At 37.3% G+C, this 19,844-nt stretch overlaps 1 protein-coding gene across 16 annotated transcripts in view; it reads left to right on the plus strand.

Annotated features, from left to right (window-relative positions):
- The window catches only part of TCF4 (transcription factor 4), a 435,153-nt gene that overhangs the window by 251,410 nt on the left and 163,899 nt on the right, over positions 1–19,844 (plus strand). The window lies entirely within an intron of this gene.

Consider the following 19,844-nt stretch of genomic DNA (forward strand, 5'->3'; position numbering starts at 1 on the left):
AATAGCAATAGCACTTAGACTTATATACCACTTCACAGTGCTTTCCAGCACTAAGTGGTTTACAGAGGCAGCCAATTGCTCCCAACAATCTGGGTCCTCATTTTACTGACCTCAGAAGGATGGAAGGCTGAGTCAACCTTGAGCCTGGTGAGATTGGATCTGCCAAATTTGCAGGCAGCTGGCAGTTAGCAGAAGTAGCCTGCAATACTGCACTCTAACCACTACCCCACCATGCCTCAGTGATGAATGAAATTAAATGGTGAAAAAAGTAAAGTTTATTTGTTGGTTGGTTGGTTGGTTGGTTTATTTATTTATTTATTTATAATTAAACTTTTATACCGCCCTTCTCCCGAAGGACTCAAGGCGGTGTACAGCCATCTTAAAATACAACAAATATTCAACAAAGGTTCTACATTTAAACAAGAAAAACAAAATACACAGGTACAGTATATGTAGTACCTCATTCAATATAGAAGTAACTGTGAGAGGGATCTTGGGAGTCCTAGTGGACAGTCTTTAAATATGAGCCAGTAGTGTGCTGCAGCTGCCAAAAAAGCCAACACAGTTCTTGGCTGCCTTAACAGAAGGATAAAATCATGTTCACATGAAGTGTTAATACCACTTTATATTGCCTTGATAAGGCCACATTTGGAATACTGCATCCAGTTTTGGTCGCCATGATGTAAAAAAGATGTTGAGACTCTAGAAACTAGAGTGCAGAGAAGAGCAGCAAAGATGATTAGGGGACTGGAGGCTAAAACATATAAAGAAAGGTTGCTGGAATTGGGTATGTCTAGTTTAATGAAAAGGACTAGGGGTGACATGATAGCAGTATTCCGATATTCAGGGGTTACCACAAAGAGGGAGTCGAGCTAGTCTCCAAAGCACTTGAGGGCAGGACAAGAAGCAATGGGTGGAAACTAATCAAGGAGAGAAGCAACCTAGAACTAAGGAGAAATTTCATGATAGAACAATTAATCAGTGGAATAACTTGCCTCCAGAAGTTGTGAATGCTCTAACATTGGAAGCTTTTAAGAAGAGATTGGACAACCATTTGTCTTAAATAGTATAGGGTTTTCTGCCTAGGCAGGGGGTTAGACTAGAAAACCTCCAAGATCCGTTCCAACTCTGTTACTCTTTGTCAGCCCCAAGAAATCTCCAGCAGACATTAACACTCTTAATGAACAAAACAGTTGGAATGTAGTGGAATATATTCACTTATTTAAAGTAGGGTGAATGCTGACCCCAAGGTTCATATATGAAGTTTCCTTTGGCCTTTGCCACATTATATTAATCAACAAGCCACTTACTCTGCCAAATGGAGACTTCTTTCTTATAATTATGGAGCGTTATCACAAGGCACCAGAATATCAGATCTCGGTTTCTAAGAAGGTACCAAGATAATCAACATGCAATTGTTATGAGAATGAATGAATGAATGAATGTTATTAACTCATTAATACCAATGCTGGAGAGCAAAGATTGTGTTTTAGTTCATAGTTGAGTTGCACTAAAAACACAAATGTGCTAATAAAATGCCTATTTGTTTGAGAGCATGATTAACAACTTTGGAATAACTATGGCTAAATCCCCACATACTTTTATTTAGAATTCTCCTTCCCAGTACTACATACATACTGTATGCAGATCTTTGTGGGCTCTTCCAGGGCAGCTCAGTCTTCCTTGTGGCCTGCCTAGTCATTGTTTTGGCCACAAACTTAGCCTCTGTACACGATTGCCAATGTCCTGGTGCAGGTAATAGCATTGTGATGTACTGAAAAAATAAATATACCTCCCTCCTTTTGCTTTCTTTACTTCTTCTTTCTCTGGGTCTTTTTTTACTTTCTCCACTAATATACATCTTACTTCAGGGGTCCCCAACCTTGGTAACTTTAAGCCTGGAGGACTTCAACTCCCAGAATGCCCCAGCCAGCAAAGCAAATACTTATTATTAAAGGCCATTATTGTTTACCTATGGATCAAATTTGATACATGTGTGTAATTGTAAAGTTTATTACATTCTGCCCAAAGCAATATTACAGGCTCTTTAAACAAAAAATCTTAGGAGTAAGAGCAGTTCAATGGTAGTGTACTTCTTTGCTGGAACCGTTTTAAACATAGGGTGGGTGAGTGGCCACTGTTAGTATTTGTATCCTGTAGTGGACAGGGGTTTGAACTTAATCTCCAGCATCTCCATCCTTTACATCCTCTATTTTCTAGAAAATCGTCATGCATCATTCTTTCATACGCTACGCCAAATATGTTTTTATGAGAAACGAAATCTTTGCAGTTTTGGTCTTCATTGTGTCCTCTTACATTTTTGGCCTTGCCTTTCTTTTATATTCTGAATCCCTGAGGGAAAGAATTGAATTGTGTTGGAACTCTCATAGTTTTGCATAGATAAATTTCATTTTATGAACTGTCGGTCCCACTGTTGTGTATTTATGTTCAGTTGTGTATTTCTGTATATTTATGTGTATATATAGATTTTCTTTCAGTTCCATCACTAATTGAATTCGGTATGCCTAGCTTCTGAGTAGACATCTATAAAACTGCATGAAAATGTTATAGGGAGCAGTGAGATTTTTCTTCTTTCACTTGTATTAACAGTACCTTGATGAGGGGGAAAAAACCCAGCCACTCCAATGAATTGAAGTAAGAAATAAAGCTGTAGATAATACATATTTTTGAACAGCTATGGAATAATAACTTCTCTCTTTGATTTCTATCGATCCCTGTCATCAGTTTGTTCAAAATACATATGTGTTTTTCTTTACTTCACTGGTTTTCTATGCATTAATTTAAAAGAAATTATTGGATTAACTATAGAGACCACATGGTAAAATTGATATCCATCAATAGGGAATTCCTTATAATTTATATATAATTCCTTACAATAGGTTTGTAATGCACTTTATAGCATCCATAACTATGAGAATTCTACCAATAAACTCTTGATTCTCAACTTTTATTCAACAGCAGATTGGTTCACTCTTACTATGTTTTCAAGCAATGTTATTTTAATTACAAGATCAAATCAACTTGATGTACCTTTTCAAGGGGGGGGGACCTGAATACTTTGTAATGGGGGGTTGGCAGGGTTATTTATTCAGATTTCAACTTTCACTATTTGAAGTATCATTATTTACATCAGTATTTCCCAAAGTGTGATCCATGGCTGCCAGATGGTCTTTGTAAAAAATAAATTTCCATTCCTGGAAAATATGCAAATAATCACTTCCTCTCTTCTATGACCAGAGCACTGAAACCAAGATGAGCATCTCTGGTTAGAGAGGAAAGAAGAAAATACCAGTATGTTGCCTGTGACATGAACAAATTTACACTCTATGTATGCAAAAAACTATCACACAGTTTCTTTACATATATTTTGGGTATGTATATGTATATGATTATGTATATGTATATGTATATGTATACTGTGTTTCCCTGAAAATAAGATCTGTCTTATATTTTTTTGAACCCCGAAATAAGCACTTGGCCTTATTTTCAGGAAGGTCTTATTATTTTGGGGTGCGTGGAGCGAGACGGGGATCCTCTTGCCATCTTACCTGATTTCCAGCTCTGTCTCCCTAACCCTAACCAGAGGAAATGGTGGGGACCAGCTGCACATGCATTTAAATATTTTTGGGGAGGGCTTATTTTTTTTGCGGGGGGGAGCTTATTTTAGAGCATGCACTCAAAAGCCCGATTGGGCTTATTATAAGGGAATGTCTTATTTTTGGGAAAACAGGGTATGTATATGTATACTTTTGGATTCATCCTCTAAAGATACTGAAAAAGGACACATCCCCATCTATACAAAAGTTGGAAGAATTCTTAGACCATGTGAATTCACAAGAAAATCTTCAGGTATCATTCAGTGATATGCTTTTAGTTGCAAGTAGTTAGATTTCTTCTCTCATTGTAATAACAAAAATGATTTTTGCTGCCACAATGAAATGAGTGAAAAGTACTCATTTTTTATTATTGTTAGTTACAGTAATTAATCTTAGTAGTAGTTGTTGTAGTTATTATTTTATAAATAGTATTGAAATACTATACTGTATATTGCTGCATTTTTATGGTGTAAATACCATTCATCCAGAGACAATTGTATTTAAAAGAGAACTTAGCAAAACATGCAGATAAATTCATATTTGCAAAAGGGAAGCTTCATTACATTTATGCTTTTGAAAGTTCTATTTATTATTTTGTGCTAGTTTGGCTCTTTTTCTTCCATACCAAAAAAGAGACAGGAGGGAAGGACAAGGGATTTTAATTATTAAACCAGAGGCATCATCAGAGTCCTGGTGGCGCAGTGGTTAGAATGCAGTATTGCAGGCTAAGTCTGCTGACTGCCAGCAGTTCAATTCTCATCAGCTCAAGGTTGACTCAGCTTTCCATCCTTCTGAGGTTGGTAAAATAAGGATCCAAATTGCTGGGGCAGTATGCTGAAATACGCATAGAGAGTACTATAAAGCAGCGGTCACCAACTGGTGGTCCTTGAGAAAATTTTGGTGGGCCCCAGAAAAATTATTTGCATTTTTTATATTGCACTAAATCAGGGGTCCTCAAACGACGGCCCCTGGGACGTGCAATGAACATTTGTGTTGCTGCAAAGAGTCTCCCCATTTGGGGTCTTTTTGTGTGGGTCGGAGGGGGGCAGAAATTCTAACTTGGGGTCTGCTTCAGCCTCCTGGTATGGGGCTTTGAGCGAAGGTGGCAAGGAACCGGAGGGCCTTATTCCGGTGGGACTGCACCGTGTCCTGGAACCATCTCAGCCCACTGAGCCTCCAGGTGCTGGTACCTGGCCTTGCACTCCCACAGGTCTTCCCTCTTCTTGGAAAGCCTATGCTCCGAGTCCTCAGTGAGGTGCTTCTGCTGAGCCTCCTTCTCGGTCAGATCCAATTTGAAATGAGTTTTTTTGCCAACTCTTTCTCATGGTGGCTGTTTAGCTCCAGCAACTGCTTCCTGTTTCCTGGCCCTAAGGAGCCCGGGTGGGCAGGCAAGAAGTAGTGATTAGAGGCTGGCAAGGTGCCCCTCAAAATGAGTGACATCAGGTTGGCCACACCCACCCGGTCACATGATCACCTTGCCATGCCCACACAGCTGATCATTAGGCACCTGGTCCGTGGGATTTAAAATTATGAATTTAGTGCTCCCTGAGGTTCGAAAGGTTGGTGACCCCTGCTATAAAGCATTGTGAAGCGGGATATAAGTCTAAGTGCTATTGTCCCGAGTAGAACTGTGGAAAAGTACTGTATTCTGTACACTGTAAAAAATTACAAATGTTTATTGATATCTACTATGAGAGAGAGAGAGAGAGAATTTCTAGATTTTGCATAATTTGCATGTCAAGTTTTCGTTGGAAATGTTAAGTAATGTTCTTCTGTTAAGAAAATGTAAAGTTTTATCAATATGAAGCCAAAGAAATTTTGACCCTCTAATCACTAGAATATAAGATTCTAGCTTTTTGCTTAGATTCCATTAGTTTCATAATACTTAACTTTATAGTGTTAAGCGTAGATTTTTTGTAACTTTACCCAAATATTTTTTTGAATTATGAGTTTTGGCGAAGATTGCTGTTTTCTTGAGATTTATGCAAACTCTGGAGTGTGTGGAACTAGCATAAAATAGTCCAGCAGTGCAGATCTGGGCAGAGATTTTTTCCCCCCAAATTGTAATATTTCCATTCATTCACACATTTGCCACCTAATAATGTCACACTTGCCCCTTTTCTCATCTGTTGAATTCTCACGTGATTTCTTTACAGTGCCAAAAATATCGAGAGCTATGTTTATACATAATTTTATTATTACCTGTCTCAGATAGAGCAATATTCTTCTTATTTTGGAACAGGGAATTTTAAAGAAGAGCGCATTTAAAAGACTGTATGTATAAAGGTTTTGAATGGATTATTTTTTTAACAATAGATTCTATGGATTTCTTTACATGCTTCTGAATAAAAAACATATATTTCAGTATTCTTCTATGAATCATTCGTGGCTATATAATCAGTATACCTGACTGTAAAACATATATTTTGCTACAATAGTAGCATAGTACTCATGTATTAATCACTTCCTATCTTCCTATCTGGACTATTGCAATACATTTACCAAGGGGCCACCCTTGAAGAGTATTCAGAAACTTCATGTGATCCAGAATGCAATGGTGCAGGCAATTCCGGAACATCTCAAGATGCTCATGTATCTGCTTTGTGAATTGCGATTCCAGATGTTAGTTATCACAGGAGACCAGGTTACTGCTGGGATTACCTGTTTCCAATTATCTCTGAGCCAAGATGACACACTGGAGTGCAGTACTGCAGGCTACTTCTGCTGACAGCCGGCTGCCTGCAATTTGACAGTTCAATTCCCACTAGGGTCAAGGTTGATTCAGCCTTCCATCCTTCCAAGATGGGTAAAATGAGGACCCAAATTGTTGGCGGCAATTGGCTGACTCTGTAAACAGCTTAGAGAGAGCTGTAAAAGCACTATGAAGTGGTATATAAGTCCAAGCGCTATTGCTATCTCTGCCCGTCCCACCAAACCCAACAAAGTGGTTGCTTTTCTGGGGTCCTTTCTATGAGTTCATGTCATTTAATGGTACAGAAACCCCCTTTGTTTAGCCTTTTTCGCCAACTTCCAAAATCATATTTGATTTTCAGGAATATCTCTGCTGTTTTTCTGACTCCTTTAATCTTAATTGTTCCTTGCTCTACATTGCCGGCAATTTACTTTTTCTTTCTACAAGCATCAAAAGGATCCTATACTTATTTTTTGTTGTAATTCTTTTATATGCGCTTGCTGTTTTGTATCCACAGCCTTTTTTCCCCCCCATCATCACTGCACCACACATTCTTTTTAAATACCTTCCATTAGCAAAACATCACACACCTTTTTGGCACTCTGTAACATCTTTGTTTTCCCCCAAAGACGTTTCTACATGTTTTCCTTATTTCAACTGCCCATCCATTTTCACAGAGAAGTTACCCTTTTCAGCCTTTCACTGTTGTTTCTTTCAGTTTTTATTTTTCTTTCATGTTCATTTGAACATGATCTATTGTAGATATTGCATTGTATCTCTCATAGCCAGGACCTTTCATCACCTTTGTATTCTTCGCTAATTATTTTTAAGTCTTTCATCCTAAATAATCAGTCTTTGCTTCCATATGTATTTCTTTTCCATGTGCCTGTATGAAAATATGTCTTCGGGTTTCAAAAAGATGCGTTGTTGGGAAGTTCATTTGTGTATATTGAAGTGACTCTGCAGTCCCAGCCTGGAAGCACAGAGTCTAGTGGAATGGAGGCATTGGAAGTCCAGTGCTGTAGTAAGTTTGAGTGTTATTGTGTGACGCTGCTCAGGACTTTTGATGGCATTTGTCTTCAGAGTTGGTGTGGGCTTCATAACACAGGTCGTGCCAGTGAGTTTTATCAACAACTACAGCTTCTAGTTCCTTTAGCTCAGGGGTGTCAAACTCGCGGCGTTGCATTGTCATCACATGACGTATTGTGATCCTATTTCCCCTTCGCTAAACCGGGGATGGGCGTGGCCAGCATGTGATACATCCAGCCGGTGGGCCGCAAGTTTGACACCCCTGCTTTAGCTGAATGACCTAGCGGTGTATGGTATGTGATGCTTGCATGGTTGACTTCAAGGTCTCTGCCCAGATCCAGTACATTGTAGAGCAAGTGGAAAGGCATATAGCAGTTATTCATTTTGATAATCTAATGATTAAATTATCTGGCTCTGATAATCAAGGATTCAGTGCTGATGGACTCTGTAAGATTCAAGATCTCCAAATTGGGGACATGATCTTGCCAAAAAATGCCAAAGATGGAGTAGAGAGCTCACATGAAGTTTATTCAGTTGTTTAATGTGGCTTTGGTAGAATCCAGGACTCACATCCATATAAGAGGGTGGGATAACTGCAGTTCTATAGACTTTTAGCTTTGTGGAGATACAGATGTTGTGTTGATTGACCACCATTTCACAACTTCCCCTGGTGCCTGGCTGGTCTCATTGATCCTGGAGTTAATTTCCTTTCCAAAAAAAAAAAAAAAACATGGCCTAAAAGAACACTTCCCAAGTATTTAAACTCTTTACATTTTCAGCTGGGTGTCGTCAACAGTGATTTTTTTTTTTTGGTTCTGCAAGCTTGGTATTTGGCATGGGCTGGTGAATACTTCAATCTTGTTCATACTGATAGTCAAGACAAAGAGCACAGCAACATCTGAGGTTCAGCATCAACTGAAAATCACTGTATTTGTGCTCTAGGAGTGCACAGTCATCAGCAAAGGAGTGCCTGGAAAGGCATTTTATCCATGCATTCAAGTGATGAAGATAATCCATTATTTGATGTACAGTTCCTCCTTCAGACTATGGTCAACACACGACAGCATGCAAGTGAAAAACAGATTGAATAGGACCAGGTTTATCATACAACACTCTTTTACCCCATTGAAAATGGCAAGTGCAGCTCATGTATCACCATTGTAAAAAACCTGTCCTGTCATTCTGTAACAATAGCATTTAGACTTATATACCACTCCACAATGCTTTACAGCCCTCTCTAGATAAAGTTAAAATCAACTTTAATTCCTTGATGCTTATGCTATTCTGTGTAAGTTTGGGTTTCTGTTTTAGAAACTACGATGCGAGCCAATATTTACCTAGTCGGCATATTGCCCCCAACAATGTGGATCTTCATTTCACCAACCTCAGAAGGCTGGAAGACTAAGTTAACCTTGAACCAGTGAGACTTGAACTGCCAAATTGCAGTCAGTCAGTAGAAGTAGCCTGCAATACTGTATTCTAACCACTGCATCACCATGGCTCTTTTCCTATCATGGAGTAATTGAATCAACTTCACAAATTTCCTTAGGCATTCACAGTATGTCTGGGTAATCCAGAGAGCCTCCCTGTTACAGTATCAAATGCCTTTGTCAAGTCAATGAAGATAGAGTTAAAAGGCTTATTCTTCTCAATATAGTTCTGCTAGACTGATAAGACAGACAAGATATAGATTGGAACACCAACCTCAGCAATGCAACTTCTCCTACTAATGTTGGAAACATTACAGACCAGCTAATGGACTTACATGCCACAAGGCTATCCAAAAATCAACTTTAATTCCGTGATGCTTATGCTATTCTGTGTAAGTTTGGGTTTCTGTTTTAGAAACTACGATGCGAGCCAATATACTGTTGTTTATATATTCACCTGTTATGTAGTATATGCAGTTTACAGATACATATGTAGGATTCAAATTATCTTTTGACTCTGACTTTACTTTGAGACATTTGAAGTAAAAAAAAAATTAAGATTCTGAAAGTACGTTGTATTTTATCTTATCTTTACATTATTCAGTTGGCACCTTTTTAACAGTGTGATCATTGTATCTGTATTTACTCAGAAATGTATTATTCATGTTCCTTAGCAAACAAATGTTGGTTCACAGAGGTATAACCATTTACAATATATCAAAGAACATGGTTGTCTTTTTATTGATTTTACTTTCTACTGTTATCATTCATTGACAGATAAATCTTATTAGAGTACATATTTGATCCTAAACACCATTTGGAGTACCCGAATTATCTAAAAGGGCTGTTTGACATAACTGTGTCAAGGAAGAGCTTTGTAATACAGTTGCACATCACTGCTTGCTATATTATTTATAATTAAAAAGGGAGCTAACCTTCTGCAGAGTTCTATACAGATGGATATAAAGCAGTGGAGCAAAACTTTTCCTTAATCCTTTATAAGATTTTTGTTCTAGATCAGGGGTGTCAAACTCACATCACCACAGCGTCATCATGTGATGTAGTGGGACTTTCCCCCCCCCCCTTCACTTAACTGGACATGACACATCCGGCCTGTGGACCACGAGTTTGACACCCGTTATAGATGTTGCCTGTTTTTGACCCTTTAACTATTCAAATGTATACTTCCATTGTACATATATTTTTTATAAGCACCATGTGGTACATAAATTGTTAAATAATAATAATACTATGCTATTGTCATACTGATGTAGCATTTATCTGTACCTCGTTAAGCAGTTGTGCCCCTTCAGCTTGCTGGTTGATGTCAAGAGAATATGAAATACTTTGTTTAAGTAGTTGCAAAAACAACAACAACAACAACAAGTGCTACATATATGCTGTGCCCCAAACTGCAAAATGCATGTCCAGAATGTGGTTGGCACCTCTACCTCCTTTGAGGAAAAGTTCCTAAACTCTACTGCACCTCCCAGCCTTCTTGGCATTCCATCTACATCTAGTTTATTCTGGGAAAGAAAATTTTCTTTGTTTTTTCCTTAGGGAGACACGATGGCTCAGTGGCTGAGACACTGAGCTTGTCAATCGAAAGGTCGGCAGTTCAGTGGTTCAAATCGCTAGTGCTGCATAACGAGCTCCCATTACTTGTCCCAGCTTCAGCCAACCTAGCAGTTTGAAAGCACGTAAAAAAAGGAAGTAGAAAAATAGGGACCACATTTGGTGGAAAGGTAAATGCATTCTGTGCGCCTTTGCTATTTAGTCATGCCGGCCACATGACCACGGAGACTTCTTCGGACAGCGCTGGCTCTTCGGCTTTGAAACAGAGATGAGCACCTCCCCCAAGAGTCAGGAACGACTAGCACATATGTGCAAGGGGAGCCTTTACCTTTACCTTTTTCCTAGGGAGACAAATCGCAAATTATCTATATATATTTTCAGTAGTTTAGTTGGGCAGTATCATTTGCTAGAGGCCAAATTCTCCAATAGGATGGGTGCTGCTGATTTAGTAAGCAATGCAAGACTTTATAATCTGTCTACCTGCCTCGCTTTTAAAGAATTAACAGGGCTTGAATGCTTACAAATTTGGAGAATAGAGCATCAAAGATGGTAAGGAGTCTGAAGGCTAAATCCTATGAAGAAAGACTAAAGGAACAAGGTGTGTTTAGCTTAAGGAAGAGAAGACAAGGACACAGGGATAGCAGTCTTTGGTGTGACCTAGGCCCAAGTAGTTATTACCAGACACAATCAGTCCTAAACAAACATATTTTATTAGAACAGCTGAGAATTACTTCATTCTCAGCTTAGTCCAAATTAATTCCAAAACAAAGTCCTTCAGAAAAAGTCCTTGGTCCTTATCACAAACCTTTGTCTTCTTTGGCACCCTGCCAAAGGCTTTTCTTGGAAAGAATCCCACAAAGTTCAGAAACAGGAGATGCTGACAAGAAACAATTGTAGCAACGTTGCTTTCCTACAAAGAACCCAAGAGCTGTTGCTGCTCTTTTAAGCCTTATGGGAGGGGCAAATCATCTTCTGCCCTTACTCCCGAGTCATTCTTTTTGCTTTAACTGCTCGTGCCTTCTGGCAGCTCTTCCTGTTCTCTGCCTCCCTTTTGTCCACCTCTGGAGGCTCTCGAGTCCACACATCACTCTCAGATGGCCCTGGCCCCATCTCTGCCTCCGATGCAGAGCCCTCATCCGGGCCTTCCCCTGACTCCAGGACTGAGCCATTGTCCTCCCCAGACTCCTCACTGTCTGACTTCACTGCCAGCTCCGCAGGCTGCTGGCAGACCACAACAGTCTTCCAATACTTGAAGGGCTGCCACACAGAAGCAGAAATGCTTTTATTGTTGATGAAGGTATCTTTCTTTTATTTACACTGAGAGCATATGCACCAAGACAAATTCCTTGTGTGTCCAATCACTTGGCCAATAAAAAATCTAATCTATTCTATTCTATTCTATTCTATTCTATTCTATTCTATTCTATTCTATTCTATTCTATTCTATTGTCCATAGCTAGCATCTGAGGGTAGAACATGAAGGAATGGGGTAAAGCTTGTGAGAAGGAGATCCAGTCTTGTAATAAGGATACATTTCCAGACACTGAGAACTATTAAGCAATGGAACAACTTGCCTGCTGGAATGGATGATCCATTATTGAAGGTTTTCAAGAAAAGATTGGACAACCACTTGTCCAAGTTAGTACAAAAATCATGGCTTGGGTAAGGAGCTGGACTAGAAGACACTGAAGATTCCCTCCAATCCTATTATTCTAAGAAATATTTTCAGAAAATTAATTCTTTGTTTAGAAAATGTCAATATGGTTTGTTAATTCCATGAATATCTTTACAACAAATGCAATGACCCATTAATGAGGGAGGATTTAGTTTTCCTAATCTGGAACTATATTATTATGCTTATATATTGTTAAGTATTAAATATTGGAAGCCAACAACGGGTGTTAATTTTTCCATTTGGACAACTTTGGAACATACATACAGTATATAGCATCTTGGTTTGAATGGACACTTTTAAGATCTAAATATATTAAAATATTGATATTTCTGGAAACATATTTTTCCAGATATTTTAGATATTTCTGCTATATCAGTTAGAAAACTGCAGAATGTAATGTCTAATTATATTCTGCAGAAAAAATAATTGCTACCAACCTGCCTTCCATTGAGGACCTGTATACTGCACGAATCAAGAAGAGGGCCGTGAAAATATTTACAGATCCCTCACATCCAGGACATAAACTGTTTCAACTCCTACCCTCAAAACAACGCTATAGAGCACTGCACAACAGAACAACTAGACACAAGAACAGTTTTTTCCCGAAGGCCATCACTCTGCTAAACAAATAATTCCCTCAACACTGTCAAACTATATACTGAATCTGCACTACTATTAATCTTCTCATAGTTCCCATCACCAATCTCTTTCCAGTTATGACTGTATGACTGTAACTTTGTTGCTGGCAATTCTTATGATTTATTTTGATATATTGACCATCAATTGTGTTGTAAATGTTATATCTTGATGAACGTATCTTTTCTTTTATGTACACTGAGAGCATATGCACCAAGACAAATTCCTTGTGTGTCCAATCACACTTGGCCAATAAAAATTCTATTCTATTCTATTCTATTCTATTCATGAGTGGAATTCAAACCTTTTTCCCCATGCTAAATGGGAAACCCCAATTTTGGGGAAAAGATGATAATTGGAAAAATTGGATGGAAGCAGAAATATTGACTTTGAACTAACAGATGGATAATGACTGAGGTCCTGAGGTTCGTGAGCTAATACAATAACTTGTTAAATCCTTTAAAACTCACACTTTCTCTCTATCTCTGTCTCCCTCTTCCCCCCTCTTATCCATCCATCCATCCATCCATCCATCCATCCATCTATCTATCTATCTATCTATCTATCTATCTATCTATCTATCTATCTATTTATCTATCTGAATTCGTTATCAATAAATCAATTTGATATGCTCATGTGCTTTCCTTATCAGGTCTAGGGATAGCCAAAAAGGATGTAGAATGATGAAAATATATGGATAACCTCAAAAACAGTCCTAAAAATGGCGAACTAGAATACTCTTGTGTGAAACAGAAAACCAAAAGAAAATTCGGGGGAAATTAAAAGGGATTTCCACAGAGAATTAATTGAACACAATATGGTTTCAAGACAGAATGCTTATTTCTGCTGCTTCATTGAACAAATGCTGTTTATAATCAGGTGTTACGATAAGATGAGAACTTTCAGAACAATTATTAAAAGTTATTTGTAAAAAACAGTATTTTATTTTTTCTTAATGGAAAAGAAAGGGAGAGTTTTTCGCTATCTGGATTCTGTTTTACAGACAACATCAGTATTACTAAATTTAATTCTATAGACAGTCTATCATTTATATAGAAGCAAAATGATGTCCAGGATTAAACCATTATTATTCCCCCCCCCCAATAAAAATAAATCTGCTACCAGACAAATAATGGGCCTACTTATCTATTATGTTCAATGTTCAAAGTATGCAATTAAGGGAAATTAATTCATCGTTGATATTTTTTAAATAGGAGATTTAATCTTGCTTCTCTACCATGAGATACTGCAATTGAAGAGGGGAGTATAGAGAATTAAAATAATTATCATTGACATTAATACACAATAGCTTATTCCAACATGATGCATGAGAGGGAGCCTCTCTGAAATACTAGGTATTCATTTATCAAAATATGTATTGTAAAAGAATTGGACATCTGACGCTTTGCTTCAAAACAAAGTAACAAAAAAATAAAGCCTTTAAATTCTATTATCAATGCCAAGTTACATTTATTTGCTTGCCTGAGAAAACATGATTCATTCTGTTGCATCAGAGGTTGCATTTGATTTTGCTCCAGAATCTGGAATGAATTCACACATGACAAGAGCATCCACATTTATTTTATCTATTTATCTGCTCTTTCCAAGTTTAAAGCAGGAATCAAAAGGACCGTGTGTAGTTAATGGAAACTAAACCTTTCCTCCTGCGCCTCCTGTTTGGCTAACTTTAGATTACAAACCTGAACTAGGATAAAAAATAACAGTTATGACCAAAGGGAATCTAACTAATTCCTATCAAGTGCAAATTGTAACTCATCTTATCTTCTCCCTTCTACAGAATGCACAAAATGTAGCTTTTGTGATCACGCTGACCTTAAGGCTTAGGTTGCAACTGAAAACTGAAACAGGTTTTTACCTTCATGGAATTTGCAACTGTTTATTTTCTTTTAAAAGTACATACAGGAAAGTTGGTCCATAGTCTGAGACCCTTGTAACAGAAGTACTTTTAATGCTTTCTGTCTATTGTGCCTCCAGATCTCAACTATTTCCTTTCATAGACAGTTTACTTTCCAAAAATAGAAGTTTCTACTCCCGAATGTACCCTTTCTTGCTTTGTGACCTTAGCAGTGATGGGTTGCTCCCAGTTTGGTCCGGTTCTTGCGAACCGGAAGTAAAAGCAGCGGGAGGCTCCGCCCACTCACCCAGATGTCATCATGGATGATCTGCGCATGCGCAGCAGTTTCTGCGTGAGCAAAGCAAGTGCGCATGCGCGCTCCCGTTGAGAATTGGTAGTAAAAGTAAGTAGAACCCACCCTTGCACCATAGTTGTAATATACAGTATATTCACCTTTTACTTGATTATGGAATTCAGAGTAAATGAATGAGGAAGGGAATTTCCAACTGAAAGTATTCATATTTTAAGTTAACAGTATTTCATCTTCTCTCCTTATCTTCTTTCTGTTAATCAGGTAAGTGTATCAAAATAGATAATGAAAAAAAAATCACGTAGAAAAGGGAAAATGTGAGAAGTGGTCCTTTGTATGATAGTTGAACGTAAAGTATATTTTTTGTACAAATCTCATTAAACATGCTGGAATTTTTTTTTTATTCCAGAAAGTATGCACATGACTGTGTTTTATTTTGTAATAATGGTGCTGATGTACATTCTCCTTTCCATTCAACATATTATGGAAATACATAGTGACATCTACTGGAAAGTTTATATGGCTGAGAAGATGGGGTATCGTTTTCCTTTACCAGAAGATCTTTTATAAGTCATTTTTAAAATTTCTTTATCATAGGAATGCTGTTGTTCCCCCAATGTTGCTAAACTTTAAGGTTGATTCCTTCATTCATTCTCTCTTAATTCAAGAAAAACAGTTTTTTTTTTCATGGTGTTACACTTTCCTGGATGTGCAAATTAAATGATATGATAATGATGTTTTTCTTTTGGTAGACCTCTTAAACAATACAGATTTAAAGCTTAGTTGCTAGTTGTACCCTCAGGACTATATTGAAGAAAAGAATTTTATAGCAGGACCATACAGCACTGAGAAGTCTTAGGATATATCATCAAGTTGCTTACCTTTCACTCTAATGCACCTTCCTCCAATACTTTAAACCAGGGGTGTCAAACTTGTGGCATAACTTGACGTATTGTGACTTTTTTCCCCTTCGTTAAAGCAGCGCATCGGCGTGGCCAGCATGTGACGCATCCGGGCCGCAAGTTTGACAGCCCTGCTTTAAACCTTTAAGGTGTAATGTTTTCTTTACTACATAAATGGTAGTAAAATATGGCCCACAGTCACAATAGATTACATACATGGTGAAGGTAGTACAGAAATGCAGCTGGTTAGAGTGCTAAAATGCCCAAACATGTACTCAATCCACAATAATTTGACAAGTGCTTAGAAAAGAAATGTAATCTGAAGTACTGTGATATCTGATCGGAATTTAATAAGCATGAGAAAGAGAACTCATTCCAGCAAGTCCAGTCAACAGGCCTTTTGCCAGAAAGGTTTTTTTTTTATATTCTCTTTCCCCCACCCCAATTGTTTTTTTTTTTTACTATATTAATTTCTTTCAAAATGCCTTAATGTTCAAGGGCATTTATTTTATGTAAATCAATTATTCATTAAGAAAGGCATCACTCAATCCATTTTAATCTATATTAAGAATGAGTATGGAGGAGGGGCAGACTGGATTTCCTCGTTATATTTGGGAAAAAACTGTGTTTATGTTCTACTTGCATGAATAAAACCTTAGTTAGCGTCAAACAATTATTTTGATAGAGAATGCTAAACCTCAATCTCTATTTCTCTATTTTAAAATTGCACATTCTTAAAATTCAGCTTTAATTTATATTTTCATACATTTAGGTGGGACTTTTTAGTTGAGACAGGATAAGAAGTTAGGACTAAAATGAAAGAAAAAATGGAACTAAGTTTAAGGAAAAGAAGAAAGATTCCAAATAAGTTGCATTATGTATAGCAAACTCATGATCATAAAGGAATTCCAGTTTCTGTATCAAAACAACTCTTAAATATATTCTAATATTCATTCATATTGAGGGGTATGGGTGACACATTTACTATTACAGTTATTACAGTGTTTTTTGGCTGTGCTTTTAACCAATTCCTGAGCTTGCATTCTCTTAGTAGGCAGCTGTCTTTTCACTAGAGAAAGGTTTGGTGTTAGTTGTGAAAGCTGAGCAGATTCTACTCTTATACTTTCTGATGAATCATAGCCTCAGGGACCCTAAAATAAATGCCCTGCTCATTGTCTTTTTCCTTTATTAGGTATTGCAGAAATAACTTTTGTGTTTGAGGCCATTGTATAAAAGTCGCACACTTAGAGACCTCAGTTGCAGATGGAGGTTTAACAGAAGGGCCATGCAAAATCTAACCCGGGGTGTCAAACTCAATTTCATTGAGGACCGCATCAGGGTTGTGTTTGGGGGGCCAGGATGGGAGTGGCCAGCTCGATGTCACTCATGTCGGAGGTGCCTGTGGTGGCTCAAATGCTCTGCCAGTGAAAACAGGCTCCCATTTTTGGCTGTGACGGCTTCCTGCAACCCTCTGACAGTAAAAACAGAGCTCGGGAGGGCCACCCATGGGCAGAGGCACTGCAGGACGGTCCTTTGTTTTTTCCAGGGCGGTCCCGCGGGCCAGATCAAAGCACTCTGCAGGCTGAATCTGGCCCCCGGGGCCATGAGTTTGATACCCCTGATTTAACCCAATGTTTCACCTGGTATATATCCTTTTAAAATGTGCCTTCCTAATTCAGAGTGCTTCACATAACTTTCCAGAAATGAACTTCAATATGGTATAAAAATATATAAATGAATTTTCAGACAGTTTGTTCCACTGTTAAAGCAGTGGAACAATATAACAATGATAAATAGAAAACATTGAACAACTTAATTGTTTGACTAAAGGTTGTCTCTCTCTCTCTTCCTCTCTCTCTCTTGTGTGTGTGTGTGTATGTGTGCGCGCACGCGCAGATACCAAACTCCAAGGCCTTTGTAAATGAAAACTAACTCTTTGAATTTGGCTTTTGAATTTCATAATTGATTATTCTTTTTTAAGTTGAGAAAGCTCAAATGTTAAATAGTGGCCTCATGATTTTTCAGCGTTGTTCTTCAGCTAAAAGATGTTAGCGATGATTGAGCAATAGCACAAGGGTTGTTGTTCTATTTAGGAGTACCTCAGAATGAATAGATATATATTTATCTTCTTTCTCCCCAGTGGAGTACTTAGAGAAGCCCCCACAAGAGCACAGAAATGCATGTTTTGTTGCCTCAGAAGAATGACTTAGCTGTTCCAATGAAAAACAAAGACTTAAATAAAGACCACATTAGAGGCACTTAAGTGAAAAGCTGGAAGGAGAAGCTAGTAATGTTTTGCTACTGTCCCCTCCCCCCTCCGTGGTTGCCTTGATTAAACATACACAAATTTATATATTTGCAAAGATGCTTGATTATTTATATATCATCTAATACGTAGCAAAATATAACTACTCTGCTTGAATGAAAAGTAAAATGGGTGGATTTTGCCATGCCACACTATGGTTTTTAAAAAGTTTTGTAACTTTTGTGTACTTTTTTTTTTTAATGGAATACAGTGCTCTTAATTTTTTGTTTATAGTCAAGGCTGCTATGCTAGAAATGATAGTATATGTATCTGATATCTTATTTTAAAGACTGTTCCTTTTTTGGGAGTATTATATTTATATTTTTTTCCTGATAATTTGAAATCCTTGAAGTGTCATGGATTACAAACCACTCCATCTGATCCACATGGCATTATTCTGAGTATAAATTGTACTATACTTGATAAATACTGCATCTATCTAGTAAAGTAGTCCACAGAGTTTTCATAGCAAACATTTAGCCTATAAAGCATCACATGTTAAGAGTATTTTGGCATATTTGCGAACTGAAAGCTTTTCCAGCTAAAGTAGTAACTTGTGAACAACTTTACAAAGTGGCTAGAATGCAATTAAATAATTGAAATTGTGGCATGGAACCATTTTCTATGTATGTTTATTATGTGTATAATTCTGTCTTTTTTCCCCAGGAGTTTATTTTTTTTAGAACTGAAAAAATGTAGAACTATTTTTTTCCTGTAGTTGTATTAAAAATTAAACTTGTCTGTTTAACAGACAGAAGATACATATCCACAGAAATCATTTAATTGAGAAGATGCATATTCTAACATGTCTGATTCCTAAGATGTATTCCAGTGGGCTTTCCATACTAAAGTTCAATAAGTTTTATTATATAAAATCAATCAACGTTAATGATTAAATTCGCTTGAAGCTGCTTGTTAGCACAGCATATTCTCAATTTCCCTATTTTGGTCCAAACGCAACCATTATTATGGCCTTTTAAGAATGACAAAGAAGATGATTTTAATGCTTTCCTATTTTGAGTTGGGGATGTGAAAAACTCCTTTTTGACTTTGTATAAGATTGGTAATAAAGGTTCAGTACATATAGTCTTGCTTGTAGGTTGTTATTAACGAATTTACCAAGTGCCTTTCTAGGGAAAGACATTTTAATACAGGTATATTCCAAGGATGCAAAAGTTATATTTAAATTTTATTTTATTTACTTATTTTTTCCTATATATTTTCCAGCTCATAGGTTATATTTGACCAACTGCTTTCAGACAAAGACATGGTACTTTGTTGAACTATTTAGGAATCAAAAAGACTGCCTTAATTTAAAACAAGGAGTCTTTGTTTTAGTTGGTGACTGTCTTGTGAAATTTTTCAGTTCTCAGCGGGTTAACCAGGGAATAGGGGCAGAGTCATAATTGGCCTATTTAGAGTGTTTTGCATGTGAATAGTGTGTTAGTGAAGCATTACTAAGTCTGTTGTGAGTGACATGGTGATTAGAATTTAGATTAGGGAAAACACATTCTGTACTTTATCAAGTACAGTAATTAGTTCAGTCAGTAAAAGTTGATTACAAGTAACGATAAAGTTAGATTTTTGGTACTTAATTTTGAAATTTCTTTATTAAATGGGAAATTTCTTCATCATATAAATGGTAGTATCTGCACCTGTTTTATTGCATATCAGAAAAATTAAAAGAACAATGTGTTCAGTGCAGAGTATAATCAGGGGATTTATATATTATGGGTAAGTTGCAATGTAGTTATAGTAATAGAATTTTTAGAAAATGTCAGCCTCTGGTTTTTCCTTGTTACTGTGCTCAGATTCCAT

This window comes from Ahaetulla prasina, chromosome 2, assembly GCF_028640845.1.
Source record: "Ahaetulla prasina isolate Xishuangbanna chromosome 2, ASM2864084v1, whole genome shotgun sequence".
Classification (NCBI taxonomy): Eukaryota; Metazoa; Chordata; class Lepidosauria; order Squamata; family Colubridae; genus Ahaetulla; species Ahaetulla prasina.